Here is a 23,623-nt window from a genome sequence, read left to right as displayed (position 1 = left end):
TGCCATATTTGTCAGACCAACTACCGCTGTGTTTGTGTAGCCCTGGCTAAATTACTTCGCCTCTCTGTGTCTCTGTTTGTCCTTCCACACTTTGTCTGTCTTGTCTGTGAGCTCTATGGAGCAAGGACTGTCTTCACCACGTGTTTGTGCAGCACCTAACCCAGTGGTGAGCAGCCTGTTGAGAATTCCAGAGTAGCAGGATAATCATCCTTTATTCATTATTTGCATTATTTGTCTAGAAGCCCATTAGGTTAGGCCAATGGTGGGCAACCCGCAGCCCGCGCTGCTTCCTGTAGCTCCCTTTGACTGGGAACGGCGAACTGCGGCCACTGGGAGCTGGGGGTGGCCGTGCCTGCGGACGGTCAGTGTAAACAACCTGTCTTGCGGCCCACCGGCGGATTACCCTGATGGGACGTGTGTGGCCCACGGGCTGCGGGTTGCCCACCACCGACCTAACCTAATGGGCTTCTAGACAAATAATGCAAATAATGAATAAAAGTTGATTATCCTGACACTCTGCTGCTCAGGGATTCCCCAGCACTAGGGGAATCCCCATGTAGTTGTCTAAACCAGCTTTCAAGGCTCCTTTGAATCACTGCAGCAGCACATAGCAGAGTTATCATGGGCCAGAATCCGTCCCAATGACTACAAGCCCTACAACAACAAAATCCCAGGAATGGCAAACCCCAATTAAACTACAATTTGTAATACAGCAATGGAATTTTGAAGGGGACTCTTCCTTCTTCCGGAGAGGGGAGAGGACAAAGGGGGAGATGAACTTGAGGAGCAAGTGCGATGCCCTTTAGCTCTTTACTCTCACTGCATTAAGAGTGTGTGGAGAAGACGAAGAAGAAGACAAAACAGGTACCAAGGGTAGGCCAGTCACTTTCATGTTAAATATAAGACCGATTGTGGTTAATACACTGCAGGAACACTTCGCGCACAATAAATCCTTGTGAAACCACGAGCCTATCATCACCAAGGTCAGTAAGCGCTACGGGGGAAGCTGCCACAAGAATGTCACTCACACAGGTTCAGGCTGCCTGGGGCCTGATTTAAGTTTTTCCAAAGTTTCTTTTTTTAAAAAGTGTGTGTGATAGGTGCCAGGTATCTACACACACACATGCTACATCTGACAGATTGATAAGGGGCCAGATCCCCACCTGGAATAAACTGGTGGAAACAGTGTCTCTGTTTCTTGATTGATTCACTCTAGGTGCTGGAGGGAAGTGCAGAGTGTGCTAATTGAATAAAGAAGGCTCCAGGGGAGATTTCCATGGTGCTTTCTGGACTGTTCCACATGGGCAGACACCAGCAATACAGGGTACAACACTTGGTATAGAGCATAGGCTCAGCGTTGGCAGTCAGGATTTTATTGTAGGGCTCATGATATTTGATATTTTTGTTAAAGCCTCAGCTCCAGGAGTCATGTGATTAAGTGAGAAGTTCAGCTTTCCTTTAAAAAAAAAAGAGAGAGAGAAAGGATGAAATCCAGCCTGAATGAAGTTAATGACAAAACTCCCATTGACTTCCATGAAGCCAGATTTCATTCAAAGTTTTTAGTTCTCTGGTTTGTGGAGAACAAATTGAAAGCATGAGCCCTAAACATTAAAAAACCAGAAGGCTAATAGAAAGCATCCCAAATGTATAACTTAAAATCTCATGATTTTAAAGCCAATCTCATGCTTTTTTGCAGGGGGTCTGATTTGTGAATCTTGACTACCTGGGGAAGGGGATACTGTAGTATGAAATCATGGGCATGGGGGGAGGGTGGCATCCGGTGGCTGTTGCTCAGCATTATTTTAGTATATTTCAGTTTACCTAACTGTGCAATATTCTACCATGGGAGAAACCACCAACTGATGGTCAGTGTATTCACTGATCCATGGAGAATGAGAGCCCTTCTCATTTCATTGAAGCTAGAGTAACTGCAGTGTCAATATTTATTCTCTAAATACTTAGGTTGTAAGCTCTTTGGGGAAAGGGTTGTCTTTTTGTTCTGTGTTTGCAGAGCCCCTCTCAAAATGTCATACTGGGGCATGAGCGGTCTGCTGTAGTGGTCAGAGCAGGAGTTCGGCATCAGGTGGGTCAGATACCAGGAGGTCGGAGCCCAAAGCAAGCCACAGGGCAAAACCAAGAGTCAGATGTCAGGTTACCAGGAGATAGGGTGACCAGATAACAAGTGTGAAAAATCGGGACGGGGTGGGGGGTAATAGGAGCCCATATAATAAAAATCCCCAAATATCAGGACTGTTCCTATAAAATCGGGACATCTGGTCACCCTACCAGGAGATCAGTCGCCAGGAGCAGGAGCTGCAGGGGAAGCAATTGGAAGCAGGGAGATTCCAGTTGCATGGACAGCCTCCTGTTCCTGTGCTGGTTTTATATAGAAGCTGTGAGCCAGTCAGGACTCCCAGCATTCAGGCAATCAGATTCCAGGACCGGTGTCCTCTGTCAGGGTTCAGATTCTATTCTAGCAGTTGCTCGGTCATTGGGTGGCAGGTTAGCACTTACTAGTGCCTAAGAACCCCATGGACCAAGTTTCAAGATCTGTGGTCCCTGACAAAACTCCTTTCCCAAGGGCTGCCCTCAGGATGATGTAGGACCAGGCTTTTGGGGGTAATTCCTGTGCGTATATATTGGGGCTGCAGGAGCACATACATTTTCTGCAGGCTCCTAGGTGTGTTCCTTGGGATCAGACCCCTCCCAGTCGTTAAGATGCCAGAGCCTTCTATATTTAATTTGAAGTCCAGGATCTTATAAACCATGTATTCTTTGTGGCCCTGTACCTGTACCAGTGGAGGAGGTGGTTGGATCCCGTGAGAGAAACGGTTTTCTGGATAGGGTTTCAAAAGTGATACGTCAAACTCCAGGTGAATCTTCAGAGAATGGGATAGCTGGAGTTCAAAAGTGACTGGATTAACCTGTTGCAGGATCTTAAAAGGGCCAAGGAACCAAACATCCAGCTTGCGAGCAGGTCTGTCTGTGTGGAGATGCTCCATGGAAAGCCATATCTTTTGTCTCATAGAGTAGGTGGGGCCTTGCTCTTGATGCTGCATATGGCTTATAGTTTGCTTTTGCCTTTTCCAGGTTCTTCTTTCCTTCTTCCTGGGCCTGAGAAATCCACTGCACCAGGTCTGAGGCAGTTGGGTTGAGAGAGGGTGCAGGTAGACTGCTACGTACTAGTCCAATATGTCTCAGAACTAATCATTTATAAAATGCTGGAAGGTGGCCAGGGTATTGGTCATCCCGAAAGGCATTACAAGGTATTCACAGTGGCCATACTGGGTGCAGAAGGCGATCTTCCACTCATCCCCTTACTTGACTCACAGGAGATTGTATCCCCCCTGTAGGTCCAACTTGGTGAATATATGGGCAGCCCCCACTCAGTCCAGCAGCTCAGGAATCAGGGATAGTGAGTTATGATTCCTGATAGTTATGTGGTTCAACGAGTGGCAGTCCACACAGAGTCAGAGGCTGCTATCTTTATTCTTGATGAACAGTATTGCTGCAGCAGCCAGCGAGGTCAACTTCCAGATAAACTCTCGGGCCAGACTCTCCTGGAGATATTCTTGGAGCACTGTCAGCTCAAGTTCTGACATGGCATAAATTCATCCACATGGTATTTTGACTCCCGGCTGCAGGTCTATTGGGCAGTGATAGTCCCAATGCAGAGGTAGGGTTTCTGCATTCTTCTTTTCAAAAACATCAGTGTAGTCTTGGTATATTGAAGGGAGTTTGGCTGGAGTTTCAATGGAAGGTTGTTCCTGGATAGTCACCCCCACCTGAGTCTCTCAAGATTTAGATGCTGGAACAGGATCCAATGATCCCCAACAGTGCTGTTGACAAAACTCTAATGGAAAACATATTTCCAATGCTTGCTGCGAAATGAGCAGGTTATGGAGGTTCCAGCCAGGAGATACTGAGGATCAGGGGAAAGTGTGGAGACTGGATCATGCCAAATTGTACCATTTCTCAGTGCCTCTAATCACAGCCTCCAGGGGAGTTGTTTCCTGTTACTGGACCAGAAGACAAAGGGGAACCACCAATAGTCTCTATAAGGTCAGGAATGGCCTTGCATTGCAGGGGAATCTACAGCATCCAGGCTGCCTCTGTGTCTATGAAGCAGTCAGCTGAACCTAAGTCAATGAGCACAGGATGTTGCAGGGGCAGCACAGGAATATGCAACTGGATTGGTACCTGCGAGCGTTGAGACCTCGGGTGGGGCTCCAGATGTGTCCCAGTCAGGAATGAAATGGTGGGAAGCTCTTTTCCCTGACTCACTGGAGTTCATATGGGAAAGGCAGAGCTGGAGTGACCTGACTCGTTGCAGTAGAAGCAGAGACAGTGCTGGCATCATCATTCCTTTTCAATGGGAGTGAGCCATTGACAGCCCTCATCCACCTGCATTGGCTCCGCAGGAGAGAGTGGTGAAAAAGTCACAGTACCTGGGTTGAGGCATTTCCAGACCCCGGTTTTTTCCCCTCCCTTTGCTCCTGTACTCGATTGTCTATACAGATGGCAAGATCCACAAGGGCATCCAGACTCACGGCCAACTCTACCTGGGCTAATTCACCTTTACTTTCTTCTTGCATCTGTGCTGCCTCATTCCAGTTTGTATTGGCCTTGAGGCAGTGGAATTGTGCAGCACAGGAGATTATGGTACCCTGCCCCTGTCGGAGCTTCCTTAGGGCAGCTTCCACCATTTGAGTTTGGTGCGGGTCATTGAATAACACCAACATGGTTTGGAGGTAGACCTCCCAGTTCGACAGTGCTGGGCTGTCACATTCCAAGAAGATGGAGGCCCAGTCTACAGCGTCCTTGGAGAGCAGGCTCATGACCAGGCTCACCTCTGCACAATCAGTAGCATAGGACTGAGGATACGTCATGAACAGGAGGCGGCATTGTTTGATAACACCCCGGAATTGCTGGCGATAACCATCAAACCATTCTGGCAGCTGCATCAGGGAACAGGGCTGCATGAGCAGTGGCTGGAGTGCAGCATTTTTAGCACACAACTGTGTGACTTGCTCCTGCTATAGCTGGTTTGCTGAGGTCAGCTGGACGACCTGGGCCTGCAGAGCATGGTTGTCTGCCTGAAGGTGGAAGCCCTCTCGGTCATGTCCAGTGCTCCCAACGGGTTAGCCAGGTCCATTCTGCTGTCACCAGGCCCACCCTTGTGGCCTAAGTGGTCCACACAAACTGTCATGACTGGGCATGGGCAGTGTGACCTAGTGGTCGGAGCAGGAGTCGGGCATCAGACCGGGTCAGATACCAGGAGGTCACAGTCTGAGACAGGCCAGAGGGCAAAACCAAGAGTCAGATATCAGGAGACAAGCAGGGCCAGGCTACCTGGAGATCAGTAGCCAGGAGCTGCAGGGGAAGCAGTTTGAAGCAGAGAGATCCCAGTTGCCTGGACATCTTCCTTTTCCAGTGCTGGGTTTATATTGAAGCTGTGAACCAATCAGGACCAGTGTTCTGGCAATCAGATTCCAGGACTGGAGTCCTCTGACAGGATTCAGCTTCTGTATGGTCAACCTGTAGCATGTTTGCCATTACTAGAGCCTAAGAGCCCTGTAAACCAGTGTTCAAAACCCATAGTCCCCAACATATGAGTGTCCATGACTGGGCTTCCTAACCACTAATAAAATGTCTAATTGTTTTGTTGAAACTTTCTATCTGCCTTAATGACCACCTTTGGAACTCACTGCTGCAGGATAATAGTAGGGTTTTTTTTTAAAGAAAAGTCCAAAAAGCCTTTCCTCCATCCATGCGAAATCTTTTGATTTCCTCTAAATCAACTGTAGGAGAAAAGACAGATCAAAGCCTTTAATGTTTAAAAACTATGACGGACAGTCATCTGATATCCAGGCATTATTCTTTTATTTCTGAAGCAGAATGAGTGGTCCTCCCAGATCATTTTTGTTGAATGCATCAACAGAAACAAGAAATGGTTCCCAAAGCAGCAGCACTCTGCAACCACTGTCTATTAGATCACAGCAACGTGGCATACAGTCTGCTTCCTTTATCTGAGAACAAACACCCGCTATTCTAAACTGACAGCTTGCATCCAGTGTATGGACAAGAGTAAATGTTTATGCCTAATTGTAGTTTCAAGTTACACTGGCTGTAAGAGAGTCAGGTTTTGCTACTTTGTAACTTGTTAGCTTCCCTAGTGCACAGAATTGCGGAATAATATAATATTGCAACTCATGACGGAAGAACATAATACATGAAAATGGCTTCTCTTCGTTCCTTGGCTATTTAGAAGTTGTTTGGAATTTCCAGGTAGAATTTTAGTGCATACACAATGGAAGTGTTTCCAAATGCATTATTGACAGTAGGGGCTTCTGATATTCTCGGAATAGTCTATTTCTAATCAGACTAGCACCTTTCATTCTTTGGAAGGGTACAGGAAATAAAATGAGCTGGCCTATATAATAAATTAGGCCTGTCTGAGATTAAAAGCAGGGGGGGAGATCACTAATCTGTTCAGTGAATTGCTAGCTGCTCAGTCAGTACTAACCCAAATTATTATTTAGAAATGGAGGTGGGTCTGAACCAACCCCCTGATCCAATCCCCATGAAGTTCAAGGGCATTTGGAATCGACACCAAGGTGTCAATTCTTCAAACGGCTCTGTCTTCGTAATGGGACAAACCAAATGTTCAGGTCTGAGCACTGATGAACTCCTGGGGAGTTTGAAATCCAGGTCTGACTTTTGTAGCTTGGGCTCAGCTCATGAATTGAGGAACTTCTTAGTTTTCTTTTCTCGAGGGAAAAATAAATTGATGAATTTGTGACAAAGGACATGTTTTTGTTTGGGAAGAGCGAAATAAAAATTCCCTTTTGTCTTATGCCTAAAGTGATTTGAATCTATTAGCTAACCAGCCACAGGGGTTTGAAGGTGGGATCAGGGCAAGGTGTTATTTGTGAACGGAGATAACAAACAACAGAGACCCTTGGGTGGAAGAGCTGTAGAAATGCTAAGTATTATATAGCATTTTATTACCTATTGAGTATGTTTTGTGTGCCAGCATCGTATAAGCATGTCGAAGGCGTGCTCCCTACCCGATGGACTTAGTACTGATGTCATAGAAAATTTTAAAGGCCTCAGACTGGTGAGATGTTGGGTAAGTGAAGGTGGTGCTGTGCCACATATGAAATGCATTTGCTAACAGATGCCTGGCAGTAGCTTTCCATGGAATGTATATGCTGCACATTGAGATGGTTACTTGAATAAGCACTATCATTGATTTATTTGGCTTGATGTGATTAAACTAGGGTTCTTGGAAAGCTATTGTTGCATTGCATGGTTGTTAGGCTATACTTTGCAAACACCACCTGGGGAGAAATGGATACAGCCCCTCAGTCAAAATTACAAGGAAACAATGCAACTGTACACAGAAGTCTATAAAACAGCAATGAACAGCTTTCCTGTGGCTACGGCTGACCGGAGAGCTGGATGCAAACAGATGCTTTTGAATAGCTCTTTGAGCATTATTGAGCTTTGATCCAGCTGTTAAAAAGAACAAAGTCTTTCATGGGACTGCTTCACTCACACAACCTGTAGCAATTTGATATTTCAGGGCAGTATTGGACAAGTAGCTGAGCAGAAAAGCTGTGGTTATACAAGAACGACATGCCACTACTTTTAAGTCTGAATACTCCCTGACAAGTCTGTGCAGCAGCTTCTAGACATTTCATGAGAATTCTTAAATGCTGGCAGATGTGTGTGTCTAAATTCTTATTTTGGGCCCATCACCATAGTAGATGAATCAGAAGAACAATTTAGAGATTATACACTTCTCATCATCTACTAAATCCCTGCAACAACCCTGGTAGTCAAAATGGACCCCTACGTGAGTTATGCATCTGGGATTATGGCTTTCAGATCTAGGAATCCCAGGCCGAGAACAAAGCCCTTACACCCTTGTGTAACTTTAAGCATGAGTAGTCCCTTTTGAAGTCACTGGGGCTCCTTAAATACTTAAGTGCTTTGCTTGACTGGTCCCACAGTGAACTTGAACTTTGCCGTTTCACTTACTATTACATCAATTAAGGATGGAGAAAAGTGGAAAGAGCTAAAACTTTCCCTTTCAAGGGAACACAACTTGCGGATGAGTATTTCCCCAAAGAGTGACCCTGATTAGGGATGGAGAAATCGGTTTGGATAAAAAAAAGAGGCCCATTTCCTCAGAGCCTTCACTTACTTTCAGAAGCAAATCTCAGCTCATATTTCTTTTCAGATTCTGAAATATATGGAATGTCCCACTTGCAGTATTTAAAAAATGTGGAGGAAAGTTACAAAATAACTGGTTTTATTAAGAGCAATTAATTCAACTGATCAGAACTGAACCTGCATAAAGAAGCTGGAGCTAACTGCACTATTGTCCAGTGCAGCGAAACTCTACAGTGTTGAGTGACAACACACTCATCCAATGAAACACATAGTAGAAGCATTACATCACTGGGACAGTTTTTATCCATGGCAGTTTTGTATTAACTACTGATTGGAGACAGATCTGATAAATCTGGCATCTCATGTGTCACACAGATAATGTGTCTTTCATTTTTTTTACATCTTTGCATCTCCAGATGCTGATGAGAACTAGAACCAGAGTGCCACAATATTTGAAGAAGGGCTGATTTTGGGAGGTATCCAACCCTTTTTTGCAGGCTCAGAACATGTGTATAGCTCAGAGAAGCAACCAAACTTTTGGATACTCACCAAAACCACACTAAAATGTTTCAGTGTTGCAGCTCACAAGCTATGATTCCCCCTATACACTCGAGACAGCAGCTTAAACAGAACAAGTTGATCTTCAGAGACTTCATATCGGATAACTAGAAACTATGGGGTTGACTTTAGATAAGGTATATCCCTTTTCTTCAAAAGGGGCCCTGATCCTGTGTTCCATGGTGCCATCTGAGCATAAGAGGAGATGGAAGAACATTTCCAAGCCTGCATTTGCTGAGTGCACAGGGTGCAATCACCCCAAGCTCCTAAAGACCCAAACATAAGCGACCTGCTTTCACTTTCAAGGACCCATCCAACCTATTGTCTCTCATTCACTATTGAAATGTCAGCTCCTGTCCGCATTCTGGCAACGATGCAGCCTCCATCGCCCATTTGTTAAATCTTCAAACAAGCACCTTCATGCTTTCTCCCATGCTGCCCTTCACTCTTGGGAGGCACCCCCATAAACACCCTCGTAGGCACCTCATCCTGCTACAAATCCCTCCTTAAAACACTCCTTTTCCATGATGCCAAGAAAAAAACCTTGACAACAGTTTGGCTGCTGGTGTGATAAGACCAGTGCTGATAATGCTGATCAATATTATCTCCTTGTTTCCTTGTACTCCCCTTTGTCTGTAGCAATCTGTTTTCTCATCTTACATTTAGATTGCATGCTCTTTGGAGCAGGACCATCTGTTTTACAGCACCTAACCTAGCACTAGGAGGTTCTGGTTCATAACTAGGGTTCAGAACACAGACCTGAAGGCAGGTCACTAAGGTGAGTGCCCTCACCCTAGGGCTACTGGCTATTCTAGGGTTAGGTGTGTTCTCTCTCTCTCTCTCTCTCTTTCCGTCTTTCACCTTGCCTACTACCCCCAGACCTGGAAAACCTTTCCTGACAACAAGTTTTGTCAAAACCAAACACCTGGAAAGTAGGGCTGGCCAGAAGACAAGAAATGTTCGATTTCAATGAACTTGCATTTTCTGATAAAAAAAAACAAAAAATATTTCCTGGAAGAATTCCTGTGCCCCAGAAAGCATCTAAGTGAAATGAAAAGGGCATCTTGGGCCTTGTACAAGACGTTGGTAAATCTCACCAGTCCTGATATGAAACCGACGAGTTTCACTAGGTTTTGCTTCAGTTGTGCATGGAATGCTGGGTTTGCATGAAGCTGTGACTAAACTAAATCCCTTGGGTTTGAGCCACTAAAACCATGCAGTCTGAAATTGTTGGGTTTCATATTACCCTGGAATGAGCTTCCTCTCACTATGGAGTTTCCCATTGTATAGAGTAAGTATCATTTGCTAAATCTATTTCAATGAGCTCTTTATCTCAGTCCACCACTTAAGACCTTTGTGTGCCTTTCTTCCACTAGAGATCACCATATAAACCACTGGGGCAGGGAATAAGGAGTTTACTATTTTTAAAAAGGCCTCCCATGCAGAAACAGGCACACCTGGTACACTGGGTTCCAGCTCAGGGACCCTATAAGCAGCAATGCAGGTCTGCTCAGTCCCCATCTCTGTTGCTGTTTCCTTGGGCTCCTTCCTGGGATAGGGGTGTTCACCAGCGCTGAAGGGTCTACGCTGGCAAGAGAGGCCAATTAGCCATTGACTGCACTTGCTGGGGAGCTAAGTAAGGGGTGATGACACTAATTGAGAATGAGGGCAGGGACAGGAAAGCCTTCTATAAAACCTAGGAGCTGAGGCTCAAGGGGGTGGCCGTGAGGTGAGCCTGCAGTCAGGCTGCTTGATAAGGGGGAAAGCAGGGGCCTGAAAAGGGCAGTGTAGGAAGCAGTGCAGAGAAGGAGCAATACATTCTTAGAGACTATAGACCTGAACTATTTGATCAGTGGTCCCTGTATTGGAGTCTTGCAGGTGTGTGCCCTAACTCCCCCGGATTCAGAGCCATTCTCACGCTCTTGCTCACTCTCTTTTTGGTGCAATAGCTCTTTAAGTATCTGAAGTTGTTCCACTATGTGAAATCCTGTTCAAATCCTTTCTCCCCCTGGACCTGAGGGGGGAATTGAATGTGAGCCTCCCACATACTAGATGAGTGAACTAACACTTGGCAAAAAAATTATAAGGGGGGCAGCGGCACCACCACCTCCTTCTCCGGCCATTTTGTGGGGAGTTAGGTGCTTGACTAACTCATTCTCACAGAAGCAGCTGAGGCACCTACACCGCCTGACTCCAGGAGGCAGGTTTCCAGTCATGGATCACTAGCAGAGAGAGCTGCCTCCCTGCAGCCTGAAGTTAGGTGCCTGTCACCGTGAGAGATTGAGGCTTAACTAAGCCCCTTTGTTTTCAGTTTAAACTGATTTTTATCAAAAAGCATCCCAAGTTTTACAAAAAGTATTATTCATTGTTTTCCGATCTTCACCCTACTTTTGTATCATTCAAATATATAAAAATAACTTGTTTTATTAGGAAAATACTGTACATTGCATGAGCTCTATGTATTACAATAATGCATTAGTCTGTGTGTATATGCAAAGCTGCCTGTTGAAGTAAGGCTGTGTATTAGGCCTTGTCTACACTACAAGACTATTTCGAATCAACTTAGTTCGAATTTGTGGATTCGACCTTATGAAGTCGAATTTGTGTATCCATACTAAATACACTAATTCGAATTTCTGAGTCCACATTCATGGGGCCAGCGTCGACTTTGGAAGCGGTGCACTGTGGGAAGCTATCCCACAGTTCCCGCACTCCCCGCTGCCCATTGGAATGCTGGGTAGAGCCCCCAATGCCTGCTGGGGGAAAAAATGTGTCGAGGGTGGTTTTGGGTAAGTGTCGTCATTGAACCGTCAATCACAACCTCCCTCCCTCCCTCCGGGAAAGCGCCTGCAGGCAATCTGTTCATGCACTTTTCTGGTCAGTGACAGCGCGGACGCCACAGCACTGCAAGCACGGAGCCCGCTGTGATCATTGCCGTTTTCTCCTCCTCGCACTTTATCGTCCACGTCTTCCACAGTCAGCTGCTGAGAAATTGGGCTACTTTTCAATGGTGCGGCAAGCACTGGGGGACCATAGGGGACGTTTTACAAACAGCAACGTCGGGTGGCCGGGCAAGGTTCATGATGCGTGTGTTTTCAGGAACTGTGGGCTGCTCAGACGCCTGCAGGAAGGTAGTTTCTTCCCGGACCACAAAATAACTGTTGTGGATGTGCAGATGCCTATAGTCATCCTCGGGGACCCAGCCTGCCCGCTAATGCACTTGCTCATGAAGCCCTATACAGGCGCCTGGGACAGCGACAAGGAACTCTTCAAATACCAGCGAGCAGCGAGCAGCGTGACCTGTGACTGTTCAGTTTCTTTACAGAGAAGCTGAACCTGCCCCTGTTTCTTTACCCAGTTACTGTTGACTCTCCTCTTCGGTTACATACCCCGTTCACCCCGTTACCCCCACTTCCAGCACACGTGTAAAAATAAAATACATGTCCCATTATTACTTAACAAAGGTTTCTTTATTCATGACTGTTCGTGAAAGGGTTGAAACTGGGACGCAGGCTGTGCTGGGTAGGGTGTGCGGTGATGTAAAGACCGCCTCTAAACTCAAGGAATGACAGGCTCCTGCTCCTAGAGCGGTCCGCAGTGCCGGAATGCTTCTTTCAACGGAGCCTGCCATCCCTCTTTATGGAGGAGGAGGACGGATACAGATTCCTCAGCTGCGTGACTCAGCGGTCCAGGACAAGGACCGCTGTATAAGATCTGTAACCGCCCTCCCCCGCTGCAAAGTCACATCTCCCCCGCCCACACAGATCCTGGAAACCACCTCCAAAAACCGACCAGGTTGCCTACTGACTGCACCGTGTGTGTGACCCGCTGCTGATCCTGCCCCCGTGTCTGTACCCTGGGAAAGGTGACTGTCCTATGCAATTAACCACCCCCTTCCCCACGCCCCCCATTCGAACACAGTATCCTTTGAAAAAACATAACAGAAACAGTAATTAACAGCAAAGCATTTTTATTAATTAAGTAGACAGTTAGGGGATGGGACTGGGATTGGGACTACTGTGAGTCTGGAAGTGAAGGACTTCGGCAAATATAGGGTATGAGAGCTTTTGGGTACTTGAGCACTATGCTGTGGTGCAGTGACAGTATTCACGTCCCCGGCCGCCCCTCCTTCTGATTATTTTCGGTGAGGGGGGTATGGGACTTTGTGGCGGGGGAGGGCGGTTGCAGATACACTGCAGGGGGGCTCTGTCCTCCTGCGGTCCTGCAGAACATCCACAAGGCGCCTGAGCGTGTCCGTGTGCTCCCTCACTAGTCCAAGCATTGTTTCAGTCGCCTGCTTGTCTTCCTCACGCCACCTCTCCTCCCGTTCGCTGTGTGAGCGCTGGCACAGAGAGACGGTCTCCCTCCACTGGCTCTGCTGGTCCGCCTCTGCTAGGTAGCAGCCCATACGTTCCTTGAACATCTTGTCCCTTGTCTTTTTCTTTCGCCGCCTAATCTTCGCCAGCCTCTGCGAGGGGGATGCTGTGGCAGGTCTGGAGACAGTGGAAGCTGTGAGATGGGAAACAGGGAGTGAATTCCTTGCAAAGATACATTTTTGCGAACAATTAACTGAGTCTAGGCTGTCTCTGTGAATTCTGGGTTGAGACCCATGTGCCTGCTGGGGCACAAATAATTTTTGCGGTGGATTCTGGGTAAATGTCGCCAGTCATTCCTTCCTCCGGGAAAGCAACGGCAGACAATCATATGAAGCCCGTTTTCCCAGAATTGCCCTGGCATACGCCATAGCGTGGCAACCATGGACACTGTTTTGCCTTTTGTGTATGTCACGGTATGTGTACTAGATGCCGCTGACAGAGGCGGGCAAGCAGCGCTACACAGCAGCATGCTTTTGCTTTTGCATGACAGCAGAGATGGTTACCAGCCATATTGTACCATCAACCATACCATAAATTGGTAATAAGATGGTAATAAGATGGGCATGGTTACCTGTCCTTTTGCACTGCCCCATTTTGGGGCTGTCATAAGTGCCCCTGGCCGAGCAGCCAGGGGCGCAAAAGCAAAAATTGGGAATGACTCCCTGAGTCAATCCCTCCTTTTTGGTACCTAAAAATAGAATCAGTCCTGCCTAGATTATGGGCAAGTGTACTAGAGAACCACTGTATCATAGAACCAGAGAGCACAGCTGCTCTGTGTCCGATCCTGCATAAATTATGAGCTGTATGCTATTCACAGGGGGTGCTCCTGCAACAACACCACCTGTTCATTCCGTTCTTACCCCAGCCTTCCTGGGCTACCATACCATTGTCCCCCCACTTGTGTGATGAAGTAATAAAGAATGCAGGAATAAGACACAGTGACTTGTTTGTGAGAAATGAGTGGAAGGAAGCCTCCAGCTGCAATGATAGTCCAGGCAGGACATTAAGGAGTGTGGATGAAGGAGCCCATCATCCCTCTGCTAGTCCAGGGGCAATCGAATCTTTTATTTACAATGAAGGGTGAGGGCTGATGGAGCTCAGCCCCCTGTTGCAATGATGAGGACGGTTACCAGCCATATTGCACCATCTGCCATCAAAAATTAGGGACAGGCACCCTTGATCGACCTTACTGATGCTAGTCGGCATGGTTACCAGCCCTTTTGCACTGCCCCATGTGCCAATAGGCTGATGGTACAAAAAGATGGAAATCCATCGTCATCATCAGGCATCCATAGCGTGGGGGGAGCAAGGATGTTGGTGTTGAGTGCTGCACCATCGCGTCTATCTGCAGCATTCAGTAAAGATAGGGTGACATGTAAAAGAGTCAACAGAGGATTGTTTTCACTTCTGGTGGTGGGTGGGGTGTGTGCGCAAATTGCCGAACTATGCCCTGACCCACCGCAGACACTGTGTTTGACCCTAGAAGCATTTGGAGCTCATCCAAGAATGCAAATACTTTTCGGAGACAGCAGGAACTGTGGGATACCTTGGGTCCTCATTCCCCCCTCCCTCCATGAGCGTCCATTATATTCTTTGGCTTTCCATTACGCTCGTCACGCAGCTGCGTGCTGAGTCTGTGCTATGCCGTCTGTCCGTAGATTTTTTAAAAATACTTTGGACCAGGCGTAAAATTACAGTAATTACCCTAATTAGATGCAGGATTCTCCGAGCGAGATCACCCTGAGGAGGGTCACTGAAGGAGATAGAGAGCGCATGCTGCGTGAAAGCTAGCACGAACCAGGGCCCGATGCAGCCGTGCTCGGGGAGGCAGTGCTCCCTGAGTACCTCATGAAAGCCTTGCGCGGAAAACTGTGCTACCACGGAGCACCCAATAAGGCAGCTCTCCCCAGGAACCTCCTGCTGATGCTTTTCGATTAACGCAAGGAGAGCTTCGTGGAGATCTCCAAGGATGATTTCTGTTCTATCCCCATATCTAGAGAGACCTCCTTTTCACACAGTTAAGATTCCTGTTATATTAAGAATAAAAGTTAACATGGTTAAAGCACTTACCGACTGCTCCTTCCCCTGATTCAGGGTCCGGGTTAATGGCCGGAGAGGGTTGTTGGGGGATCTACGTGACGGTGATGAATAGATCCTGGCTGTCGGGGAAACCAGCGTTGTAAGTGCTCTCGCCTGCCTCGTCCTCCACAAACCCTTCCTCATCTTCCCCGTCCGCGAACATCACCGAGGAACTGGCCGTCGACACTGTCCCATCGTCAGAGTCCACGGTCACTGGTGGGGCAGTGGTGGCAGGCTCCGTAGCGTCCGTTTGCCGCTTTGATTTTTTGGTTGCCTTGTCTGGGGTCCTTGATTTTCACGCGGCGCTGCGTTGCATCCCGCCTGTATCCTCTGTCTCTCATGGCTTTGGAGACCTTCTCGTAGGTCTTTCCATTCCGTTTGTTGGAGTGCAGCTCCGAAAGCACAGACTCCTCGCCCCACACACCGATCAGATCCAAGAGTTCCCAGTCAGTCTATGCTGGGTCCCTCTTTCTATTCACAGATAACATGAACTCCTCTGCTGGAGAGCTCTGCATCGTTGCAGGTGCTGCGGAGCTCGCCCCGATGTCCAGCCAGGACGTCAGATTCAAAGTGCCCAGACAGGAAAATGAATTCAAATTTTCCCGGGTCATTTCCTGTGTGGCTGGTCAGAGAATCCAAGCTCGGACTGCTGCCCAGAGCGTCAACAGAGTGGTGCACTGTGGGATAGCTCCCGGAGCTACTAAGTTCGATTTGCATCCACACCTAGCCTAATTCGAGCTAGCCATGTCGAATTTAGCGTTACTCCACCTGTCGGGGTGGAGTACCAAATTCGAACTAAAGAGCCCTCTAGTTCTAACTAAATGGCTTCCTGGTGTGGACGGTTGAGCGGTTAGTTCGAATTAACGCTGCTAAATTCGAATTAAAGTCCTAGTGTAGACCAGGCCTTAGTCTAGAAGATACACACACTAAAGAAACAGGCACGCAGGCAAGCTCTGAAGTGCGTGTGCATTTGAACGTACTGATGAATCTCACGCCCACCACATATACATTTCAAGCTGTTAGCAGATAACAGTTGAAAAGATTTGACACACTCAAATGGAAAGAAAACAAAAATCTGTCCTTCTGTCCACCAAAATAAATCCCAATATGTACCCAGAAAAAATATTAATAGTTTTTTGCATTGATTTTCAGCTGGTTTTGTTGTTGCAGTAATAAGCACCGATAAATTCCTGGGAAAAATAAAATAAAATAAAAACCGAAAACGAAGGGCCCCAGGCTTAGCACCCACCCCTGTCATCTGCATCTCCCACTCGCTAGTGTCAGCAGCTCTCCGCCTACCATGCTGGCTTTGTGGATCACCGTCTAAGGCACCTATCTCTCCCCATTGATTGTCAGGTAGGCTAGATGCCTAACTCAGGTGCAGTGTGTTCCTCTGATTTTCTAGGTGCCTAGAAGCTAGGTGTTGAGACGCTCATTGAAACACCACCTAAGTCCCTTTGCGGATGCAGGTCCAAGCACTTATGTTTCTGCTGTTACAGTCCCCCCAAAGGGCTGGCCTGCTCAGGTGCCTAACTCCAGGAGAGTGTTCAGGGCCATGAATCGCCCGTGGAGATAGGCACCTCCCTCCAGCCCAGAGTTGGGTGCCTCACTCCATTTGAGGGAGCGTGGCATTTTTTATTGCCTAGCTTGAGCAGTTCCCACGCTCAATGTGTTGGCGTCTATGAATCCCATTCTTAGGCACCTAACACAGTAAGGAGTCTGGGTTATTAATTCCACTAGACACCAGTGTACCTAAGTCCCCTTGATGCCCCTAGGCCTGAGTGGCGTAGAAGAGGGCAAACTTTGGTCCAGTACTTGTAAAGCCCTGTGAATATTAAAGAGTCCCATGAATGATTATTAAGATATAAATGGCCGTGGAATAGCCAGTGTTTCCCAGTGGAGTTGTGCTAAGTGCGGTATTTAGCCATAACTTTAAATAACCCCTGAAACTACCGTCAGTTCCTCCACTCCATTGAATTAGCAGCAATTATACTTCAGCGTATTTTCCTCCAAAAAATCTGCAGAATTTGCTTTAGTCCTTTTTGTTTTCCTTAATTGAAATTATTGCTGCTGTCTTGGGGTTCCCCTTCCCCCTCATCTTTTACATTCCTTTTTCACCTGCCTTTTTCTTATTTCAGGTTCATGCTCCCCTGCTCTTGTTCTTGACCTTGGGTCAAATAACCATGTAGCATACATTCTCTGGATTTCCTTCAGTATTTTGCATTCCTTTGAGTCCCCAGTGAGTCTTCTCTTTTCTAAAGAAGAAATAACTTAGTTTCTCAAGAGTTTTTAAATAAAAATTCTGGTGTCCCTCTACTACAGTGCCCTTCTGCGGTGTCTCTTCTCCATTTCCATGTGGCGAGAGCTGCGCATAGTATTTCAAATGTGGCCAGTCCCTTACACAGTGCTAGCCTTTGATCTTATGGCTCTACAGCTCAGTACTGGGATTGTCCCAGGTGGCTGGGAAGATGATTTAGGATGCAGTTGACCTTGCATGGAAAGGTGTAAGTTACTTGGTGACACAAGAGCAAGTGGAAGACCACAGCCTACACCCTCAACGTACTATAATCCAAATCCACCCCTTCCCAAACTTTCAGGAAGCTCAGAGTCAGAAACAGCTTCAAAGTGGGCCCAACTGGAACACATCTCTTCAAACTCTGGCAGAATGTGGATCCTGATCTGAATCTGGTTCTAAACTGTATGATTCAGGCCTATCTGTTCTCAGAATAGAACTCCCCACAACACGCAAGTAGTAGGTTAGAGATTACAAATACAATAAGGTGCTTAGAGTAACAGGTAACTGCTAGCCCCCATTTTGAATACAGTGTATTGAAGACCAATATCATGCAGTGAATGCAGCAGAGAGCAAATACAATTACATCAGGTTCCGCAAGTTATCATTATAGCCACTCTCCTAGAAGAAGCTCAAATGTATGTGGCATGTTCACTGAGTGAGCATTTCTTGCCCTGAACTGCACACAGTCAAAGGAGAGAGAAGACACAGTTTAGGTGGAGAAGCATGTGAGGAGATTTCAGGTGAGGAAAACAACCTAGCAAGAGGAATAGGTTTTAAGGGGGGAGTTGGAGGGAGATTTCCTGGACAGGTGCTGGAAGGCAGCATCTAAGCAAGTGTAAGGACAAGAAGTGTTGGAGAAAGAGATTATTTATTTCACTACGAGGATGGTGAAGCACTGGAATGGGTTATCTAGGGAGGTGGTGGACTCTCCATCCTGAGAGGTGTTTAGGCCCAGCTTGACAAAGCCTTGGCTGGGATGATTTAGTTGGTGTTGGTCCTGCTTTGAGCAGGGGGTTGGACTAGATGACCTCCTGAGGTCTCTTCCAACCCTAATCTTCTATGATTCTAAGGGAACTGGAGAGAAGGCTGAGGAGCTATGCGGGGGCATGTTAGGTGGTGGTGGGGAGAGAGGAAATGACCACAGAGCTGCACCTGGTGATGAGAGCTGGAAATGCTTTGAAGGTGAAGACAAGGAGCTTGAATTTGACATGGCCAATAACCGGAAGCCAGACAAGGGACTCTAAGAAGGGCAAGAGACCAACTGAACTTTAGCAGATGCAACCTGACTGAAGCCTGGAGAGTAGAGAGGGTGGGAGTCTGGCGAGGACGAGGGTGTCAGTAATAACAGAGAAAAAAGGGGTGGAATGTGGCAATATTAACAAGAACTTGGCTGGGGGAAATAAGGGGGATAAAGAGTCAAATATAAATATTTCTTCCTTATCCCCCTTCCTCCTCTGAGTCCTCCATCTCCTTCTCTGTCCTTTTCTCCTCTCTGTTCCTCACATCTCCTTCTTCACTCAGGCGGTAGCTGGAGAGAGCTGAAAAGGTACAGGACAGGCAGTAGGGGTTGGCGTTTAGAGGAAAAGGCCTAATTGCTGTTCTTTGCTTTGCTCAGATGTGCAAACAGAGTATTATTTACAGTCACTACCCAGTCATCATACATCATGTGGGCCAATCCCATTTGCCATGCACTAAACATGTCACCTGCATTCATATTTGTCAGTAATCCTACGACAGAATACATGTTAGCCTTTAACAGCCAGTCATTTGTTATGAGGAGACATGGGGCTTTGGCTTTATTTTGACTTTCCCAGTGTTACTGAGGCAGTCAAATTACTTCTTTATTTAAGCAGTGCTATGAACTGCACTTTATATCATTTTTATAAAATCCAAGATGAATATTAACAATGTCCATGTTGTGAAATTACCCCCCACCTTAATAATGATCAAATTACTGGATGTAATTCTGAAAAAGATGGCCATTTTCTCCAAGCGCATTAGGACACTCTGGCTCTAGTCCTGCTCAGCTCTTTGGCTCTCGACCAATTTAAATGAGGTTTGAGTGTTGCTCACGCTGTCTCTTATCACTGTGTGGTGGTTCACATCGGCAGAGGCTTTTTTTTTCTTTTTAAGATAGAAAATGAGAAGAAAAAAGTGTGAAAGCCCCACTGTTGCCCTCATTTAAATTCATGCAACGCTCCGGAAATCAATGGAGCTGGATGGGTGATATCAAGGACAGAATCTGACCCTCGGTTTTTACTGCGGATGAGAGCATGCTGTATATATCGATTCCAGGGAGTTTATTCGCCCTGTTTCTGCCAAGTATTTGCAGCCAGGGTGTAGTTAGCAGTGAAATTCCATTGCTCTCAGCCTGGAGCAAACTCATGGAGCCACACATTGCCTCGGTTTGGGTTTGTGCAGAGCTCCTGCACTGCTGTGGGGAAGCTACAGGAATGGGAAAAGGCTTTAAGACATGATCCAAACTCCCTCCATTCCTACCTGGAGGCTCTGCCCTAGCCACCCAGCCAGCTTTACTGGCCAGGGTGGAGGTGGGAAAGACACCTTTATCAGTCTGTCTCTTTATACGGCCCCTTCTCTTGTAGCGCTGTTGGAAATAGAGTCCTAACTATCCTGCACTCTGTTAAATGAAGGCACATCTGTGCTACCACAGCCCCCACGGCTTGAGTCCGTCCCTGGCAATGAAAATATTCTAGGGGGAAGTCAAAATGACCACAGAAAATGGTGACACTTACTTGCCAGTTGCCATATTAAACACACCCACAAAGGGAGCCCGAGTGGTATGTCCTTCACTGCAGAGTTAGCCCAGGTGATCGGAACCCAGGTCTGAGCCCTTGGGCTAGCCTAGCCTGGACGTGAGCAGCATCATTGCAAAGCTCTGCCTGAGTTACAGCATCCCCACTCCTCTGCACTCCCCCAGTTGCGTATTACTAGGACTTCTGGAGACATATCCCAGAGTTCTTTGGGCTGCGGTAAACTCAGCCACTCTAGAGTCTTTCCCAGTGAATTGTGGGAGAAGTTGTCTATCCTTCTGGGCACGCAAGGGGAATCGTGGAAAGGCAATGGAGGACTGACCAGCACTTGAGTGGCTTAGCCTGCACCTTGACTGCAAAAGTGGGCAGGTTACCAGCCTGAGTGAAAGTAGAACCTGTGCTCTAACCTGCAGCACTAGCTGGGCCAGCAAGTCCAGGTTTAAAGCTTTCTTAACTCAGGCATGAGGGTTTGCGGGGGTGTGGCAGGGCAGGGGTAAAACCCCTTTAAAGCCCTGCTAAAATGCTGGCTACAGCCTGCTCTCTGGCCAGTAGGCCAGGGGTAGAGATGCAGGTACTCAGCAGGGAGCCCAGCTGCAAGCCCTAACGAGGGCTGGCGCAGACGAACCTGCTGGGCTAAGTAGTGACAGCTGGGCTGAGGCAGGAGAAGGCTGTAAAAGCCTTGGGCAAACCCCAGGGGGTTAGCCTGGGAGGAGACAGAAGGGCAGTATCTCTGTCTCCTTGCCAATAAGGAAGCCTTAAGGGCCAGGAGACCCTGGGCAGGGTCTGTGGGCACTAACTGTTGGGGGATCTGGACACTGCATGAGCACTGTAAATAAAGACACTGGGGGTGATTCAACAAAAGAGGGAGTGAACACTCTTTATTAACCCAGCCTAAACACAGGGTGCAGGCACAAAAGTGGGAGAGCCTGCGCTCACCCTGTGACAGGGGGCAACATACAGGTAAGATCCTGACCTAAGTCTACAATGAAGATGTACACCTAGAAAATGAACCTCTGAAGTAACAGATAGAACTCAGCACTCAGATGATGGACCACACAAGCTTTCTACTGCTAACCATAGCCCTGATTTTGCAAACTCTTCTACGTGGATGCAATTTGCAATATGAAGGTCCAGACTTCTAAGAGAGCTACACATGTTGTCCCAAATATTTCTAATAGACTGTACAAAGAAAGCTCCATTTCTGTTTTGTTTGCATACATGTGTGTATGCCTCAGTCACATCAATAGTGTTAGTTGTGTCTCAGAACAGCATGAACTTGGAGATGATCACAAGCTAAACTGGTGCTGTCAGGTGGAAATGACTAAATACAATATTCCTCTCATGGCCTTCAGCAAAAAGGAGTGTGTATAATAATGTGGTTTTTAACTCATGACCGATAGAAAAGTGCTTCCTTAAATGGCTTAACAGGGGTGATATTTAATTTAAGGAAGTTTTAGGGTATTATTTACTGCATGCTCAATGGGCATAACTTTCCAGTAACCTTTCCATCTCCAAAAAAGGTAATTCATTTAAAGAGACAGTGCTCTTTCTAACTTCACACAAAATGCAAAAGACTCTAATATATAACAGAGAAGAGGGTTCTTAAAAAGTATCTTCTTATGCTGAAGCCTCAGAATTTCCCATTTTCCCCTTTGCATTTTGCACTCCTGCCCCTCTTCAAATCTGGTTGTCTCTGTGCCTAAAGTTGGGGATGCCATCCTCACAGAAATGGATTGCAGGGACTCCTTTCAGAGCCTGGGGGATTCCACTCCCTATGGTGCATCTCTGCTCTGCAAAAACAGTGTCACAGGGTTTCATATTTATTGTCTCTCTCTCTCTCTCTCTCACTGATTAACAGTGCTTATGCTACAAGCAAAGGACATCTTTTTCTGAGTGTCAGGCTTCCCTCTCTTCCTGCCCCTAAATACAAAATCTGTGGACAATTAAAATACAACACCCAGACCACTAAACTCTATATCATTTTACCACCTAATGCAGGTGAGTTTGGACACAGTAACATTCTGTGGCACAGACCAGCCTTGAGGATGTCGTCTTGCCAGATCTTGTACAGCCCTTTGAAAATGCAGATGGACAGAGACCAGAGCTTCTCTTCTCCTTATTTCCTCATTTGAAATCAATAAACAACAATATGGCTTGCTCTATTATTTCAACCAGTATTTGTGCCTTTCAGAAAATACACATGCAGTTAGTTGTATTGGCTGAACCACATTAAGGGAACATGGGCTGATTAGAACTATGTTTTTTTTTTAATTGACATTTCCACACTCCTCGTTAGTAATTTGTTATCAGCTATTGTCTTTAAGTGATCATGATTATAAACAAAAATTGGTTACAAACTTGTGGGAGTTTGCTAACTCATTACCACTAATTAAAAGTGTTGTTAGTACAGGCCTGACAGCTGGCATACACCTACAGGGCTGTTTCCCATTTTGTTGTGGTTGTTTTTTCTTTAAGTTGTGCATGGAAGACACCCAAATCTTTGGTTCCTTTAAATCAATGTTTGTTTCCATTACAAAAACTGGTTTTGTTGCAGTGATGGAGTATACAAACCCCACACTGTAGCAGCCACCCTGGGATGAATGGCTGAAACAATTACTTCCTCAGCTGTGACTAAGTGGCTGACTAGCTGGAGAGGTTGGGGACTATCACAAGGAGGTTCCTCCAAGGTAGCCTGGCAAGGAGCTACCCAATGAATGGATCCAGAGGCCCCATGGAGTAGAGGTAAGATTGCTGGACAATAGCAGAAGGGATGTTTATTTCCATTCCTCTCTACAAGGTGGGGAGGAGAAGACCAGACTTCTGGAAGCCCACATTGTCAGGCACTGGAGAGAGTACTATAGGGAAAAGGAGTAGCTGTCAGAGATGTGGAGAGCCAGGAAACTGGGCTGTTAAAGGGCCAGGGTACCACAATAACCATTTAGATAAGATTTGAAGGAATGGGCCCCTTCATAGTTGCCATCAGTTTAATGAAACAGGCAGGAAGAACTGGAGGTAGGATGGTCTGGTGGTTAATGAGGTCAGCTGATATGGATTCTACTCCTAGTTTTTCAAACTGTGCTTTGTTCACTCACTTTGACAATTGTTATTTAACATGAATTCAGGTTCTCTTCTATTCCCAGCTCATCCTGCGTAATCTTACGCAAATCAATTTATTTGTGCCTCTGTTTCCCCAGCTGTAAAATGGGGATAATAATAAAGGGATTTGCAAAATCATTTCAGGCAGCTGAATACAAGTTCTATTGAAAGTCAATGGGATTTGTGCTCCTAACTTCCCGAGGCACATCTGAAACTCTTCCCCAATAATACTTCCCACCTCCTGCACAACATGGGTGTGGAGAAAG

This window comes from Mauremys mutica, chromosome 2 (genome assembly GCF_020497125.1).
Source record: "Mauremys mutica isolate MM-2020 ecotype Southern chromosome 2, ASM2049712v1, whole genome shotgun sequence".
Lineage (NCBI taxonomy): Eukaryota > Metazoa > Chordata > Testudines > Geoemydidae > Mauremys > Mauremys mutica.
The sequence above is the reverse complement of the archived record's forward strand: the minus strand, read 5'-3'. Positions refer to the sequence as shown.